Source organism: Sander lucioperca, chromosome 13, assembly GCF_008315115.2.
Source record: "Sander lucioperca isolate FBNREF2018 chromosome 13, SLUC_FBN_1.2, whole genome shotgun sequence".
In the NCBI taxonomy this organism is placed as follows: domain Eukaryota; kingdom Metazoa; phylum Chordata; class Actinopteri; order Perciformes; family Percidae; genus Sander; species Sander lucioperca.
Window position 1 is genome coordinate 26,074,451 of NC_050185.1, and position 5,000 is coordinate 26,079,450.

General features: G+C 41.6%; 1 pseudogene; it reads right to left on the minus strand.

Annotated features, from left to right (window-relative positions):
* Nucleotides 1-5,000, minus strand: part of LOC118492967 — a 35,286-nt pseudogene that overhangs the window by 8,978 nt on the left and 21,308 nt on the right.

Consider the following 5,000-nt stretch of genomic DNA (forward strand, 5'->3'; position numbering starts at 1 on the left):
GAGGGAGAGAGACAGAGAGAGAGACAGAGAGAGACAGAGAGAGAGAGAGAGACAGACAGAGAGACAGAGAGAGAGAGAGAGACAGACAGGGAGAGAAACAGAGAGAGAGAGAGAGACAGAGAGAGAGAGAGAGACAGAGAGAGAGACAGAGAGAGAGAGAGACAGAGAGAGAGAGACAGAGAGACAGACAGACAGGGAGAGAGACAGAGAGAGAGAGAGAGAGAGACAGAGAGAGACAGAGAGAGAGAGAGAGAGAGACAGAGAGAGAGAACACTCAAGTTTACAAACTCATCAAGTGATTCTGACAGAAGCAAACAAAGTATAGGTGTGAAACGCCCTAAATCTACTAAATTGCAGATTTCCGGTGTTGTGTTCAGGTGCCTGTGTCCCGGTGTTGTGTTCAGGTGTAGTGGGAGGTTTGCAGCTCTCACCTGGAAGGTGGAGATGTAGAGATCCTTCCGGAAGGACAGACCCAGGACATCCAGGTCCTCACGGCCGTAACGAAACGCACAAGTGAGCGTGACGAAGACTACAGGGAGGAAGAGGAAACGAGAGGAGAGGAAACAAGGAAACGAGAGAGGAAACAAGAGGAGAGGAAACAAGAGAGGAGAGGAAACAAGAGGAGAGGAAACAAGGAAACGAAAGAGGAAACAAGAGGAGAGGAAACAAGGAAACAAGGGGGGAGAGGAAACGAGAGGAGAGGAAACAAGGAAACGAAAGAGGAAACAAGAGGAGAGGAAACAAGGGAACGAGAGAGGAAACAAGAGTAGAGGAAACAAGGAAACAAGAGAGGAGAGGAAACGAGAGAGGAAACAAGAGTAGAGGAAACAAGGAAACGAGAGAGGAAACAGGAGAGGAAACAAGAGAGGAGAGGAAACAAGGAAACGAAAGAGGAAACAAGAGGAGAGGAAACAAGGAAACGAGAGAGGAAACAAGAGGAGAGGAAACAAAAGAGGAAACAAGAGAGGAGAGGAAACAAGGAAACGAGAGAGGAAACAAGAGGAGAGGAAACAAGAGAGGAGAGGAAACAAGGAAACGAGAGAGGAAACAAGAGGAGAGGAAACAAGAGAGGAGAGGAAACAAGGAAACGAAAGAGGAAACAAGAGGAGAGGAAACAAGGAAACAAGGGGGGAGAGGAAACGAGAGGAGAGGAAACAAGGGAACGAGAGAGGAAACAAGAGTAGAGGAAACAAGGAAACGAGAGAGGAAACAGGAGAGGAAACAAGAGAGGAGAGGAAACAAGGAAACGAAAGAGGAAACAAGAGGAGAGGAAACAAGGAAACGAGAGAGGAAACAAGAGGAGAGGAAACAAAAGAGGAAACAAGAGAGGAGAGGAAACAAGGAAACGAGAGAGGAAACAAGAGGAGAGGAAACAAGAGAGGAGAGGAAACAAGGAAACGAGAGAGGAAACAAGAGGAGAGGAAACAAGAGAGGAGAGGAAACAAGGAAACGAAAGAGGAAACAAGAGGAGAGGAAACAAGGAAACAAGGGGGGAGAGGAAACGAGAGGAGAGGAAACAAGGGAACGAGAGAGGAAACAAGAGTAGAGGAAACAAGGAAACGAGAGAGGAAACAGGAGAGGAAACAAGAGAGGAGAGGAAACAAGGAAACGAAAGAGGAAACAAGAGGAGAGGAAACAAGGAAACGAGAGAGGAAACAAGAGGAGAGGAAACAAAAGAGGAAACAAGAGAGGAGAGGAAACAAGGAAACGAGAGAGGAAACAAGAGGAGAGGAAACAAGGAAACGAGAGGAGAGGAAACAAGGAAACAAGAGAGGAAACAAGAGGAGAGGAAACAAGGAAACGAGAGAGGAAACGAGAGGAGAGGAAACAGGTCACACAAGTTTGTGAATGGGCAACACAGATTTTGATAATGAACTAAACACGTTACACACTCGACCTTTAAAAACGTGAGAATATGAGAAAAATAAACGTTTAAAAAACACACGATGTAACGTGTAAATATGGCATTATAATACCACTGCTGGACCTCACACTGACTGACTTTACCCCCTTTCTAAAAACACTTTAAATGTGAATAATTAGGAGGAAACGGCCGGCAGCTGTTTCCAGATGTTGAGGAGGAAGCTGTCCTACCTTTCCTGTCCTTCAGATACTCGGGGTCGACGAGGATCACTCCATCTGTCGGCAGGAACAAAAGAAAAATCACAAAACTCACAGTGCACAAAGTTTCGGCTGCCCATCGTCCAATCACAGACACTCTCCAGACACACCGGGGGGAGGGGGGGAGGGGGGTGTAGAGATAACCCAAATAAACTTGGCTTAATTCGGTTACAGGCAGCGGTCAAAGGTTTTAAAGTTTATAGACAATCTACGTAACCTGTTGTTTACAAAAAGTTTCTACATCACAACTATGACAAAATAACGCTGCAAAAAGTGACAATTGTGGGGAAAAGCTACAAAAATGTTTTAAACGCTGCAAAAAGTGACCAAAAAAAAAAAAAAAAACAATCAGAAAAGGTGACAAAAATGTGTTAAAAAATGCAACAAAAAATGTGGGGAAAAAACATCGGGAAAAATCGACAAAGAACGTATTTAAAAAATTTAAAAAGTGACCAAAACAAATTGGGAAAAATTGACAAAGAAATGGGGAAAAAATGACAAAAAAAAAATTGAAAGAAAAGTGACAAAAAAGTGACAAAAAGTTGGAAAAATTTGGGGAAAAAAATGACAAAAATTGGAAAGAAAAGTGACAAAAAAAAAATTGGGGAAAAAAGTGTTTTTTTTTCTGAATAAAACTGACAAAAAGCGTCGGGGAAAGTGTAGAAAACTAGTAAAAAAAAATTAAAATTTCGCCCCAGAAAAACACAAAGTTGCAGGTCGACGGGAAGACAACACAAGGGTTAAATAAACAATACATTTAATTAAATTATACAATGATGAATGATAAGATATAGACCTACATGCATGCTCTATATCTATGCCTACATGAGTGTCTAATTATATAGTAGGTAATATCAAAGGTTTACGTCTTATGCTACATAAAAAGTTCAGGTCAACTTTTAGTGGACCTAAAAGTTCTGTTGTTGCCGCTGACAGACTCAGATTATTATTCTAAGTGTCTGACAACATTATGAAAGGATCCCTACAGAGATAGACCTTTTAGTTAAAGAGTAAGATCCTTTTAGTTTAACATGAAAGGGCCCCAAAATTACCATCACCAAACTCCACCAGACTCCATGTAAATATACAGTACTTTTAGCGTGTATAGAGCCAGCATATTTCCACCAGACTCCATGTAAATATACAGTACTTTTAGCGTGTATAGAGCCAGCATATTTCCACCAGACTCCATGTAAATAATCAGGACTTTTAGCGTGTATAGAGCCAGCATATTTCCACCAGACTCCATGTAAATATACAGTACTTTTAGCGTGTATAGAGCCAGCATATTTCCACCAGACTCCATGTAAATAATCAGGACTTTTAGCGTGAATAGAGCCAGCATATCTCCACATGTAAATGGGAGAATTAAGGGTTTATTTCAACCAAACCAGAGTGGTGATTGTTGGAACAGTGGAAAGATGAACCAAGATGGCTTTTTATAGTTTTATTTAGTTTCTGTCCACTTTGAATGAAGTGTGTTTTACGATGATAAAAGTAGTGATTATTTACATGGAGTCTGGTGGAGTTTGGGTCTATCTCTGTAGGGATCCTTTCCATAATGTTGTCAGACACTTAGAATAATAATCTGAGTCTGTCAGCGGCAACAACAGAACTTTTAGTGGACGCTGACTGATGGAGAACATTTGTCAGTGATTAATCTTTTGGGAAACGTGACATTTTGCACTTCACACAGTCCTGGAAAAGCAAACACCGTACTTCCATAACCTTTTCCAGGACGTTTCATAACCCTGGCAAAACAAATATATGAATATACAAACCTCGAGATGTGCTGACTCACCTACTGGGTCCACGTGGTCCAGGTGATCCACAAAGTCTCTCTTTCCCAGGTAAACCGTCACCTGCAGCGACAAATCAGTGTCACACGTCTGCCTCTCTATTCATTCACATTCTCCTGGTTGTTTTTAACTAAAAAACTTCAGACGTGACCAATCAATGTGTCAATAAAACGGCAGACCAGAGACGTGCTTATAGGGGTAGACCGATACTGGTTTCTCAGGGCCGATACGGATTATTAAAAGGTCCAATATGTAATATATTTACTTTAATAAATCCAAAATGACCCCAATGCGTCATCACATATGAAGGAAACATGCTAAGTTGAAATACCATCTTTTCTGACAACAATGCAGTATTTTCTCCTTTTGAAATTTCCGTTCCGTGACGTAATGTCTGTTTGTGTTTTGGCCTGTGTGTGTGTGTGTGTGTGTGTGTGTGTGTGTGTGCGCGTTTTGGCCTGTTTGTTGTTATCAACTGCCCAGTTTGACAGCCAGGCTAACGTTAGCTGCTGTGTAACGTGTTATTAGTGTTTACTGTAGCTAACGGTAGGCTAACGTTACCTGCTGTGTAACGTGTTATTAGTGTTTACTGTAGCTAACGGTAGGCTAACATTGGCTGCTGTGTAACGTGTTATTAGTGTTTACTAGCTAACGATGGGCTAATGTTAGCTGCTGTGTAACGTGTTAATAGTGTTTACTGTAGCTAACAGTAGGCTAACGTAAGCTGCTGTGTAACGTGTTATTAGTGTTTACTGTAGCTAACGGTAGGCTAACGTTAGCTGCTGTGTAACGTGTTATTAGTGTTTACTGTAGCTAACGGTAGGCTAACGTTAGCTGCTGTGTAACGTGTTAATAGTGTTTACTGTAGCTAACGGTAGGCTAACGTTACCTGCTGTGTAACGTGTTATTAGTGTTTACTGTAGCTAACGGTAGGCTAACGTTACCTGCTGTGTAACGTGTTATTAGTGTTTACTAGCTAACGATGGGCTAATGTTAGCTGCTGTGTAACGTGTTAATAGTGTTTACTGTAGCTAACGGTAGGCTAACGTTAGCTGCTGTGTATTGTGTTATTAGTGTTTA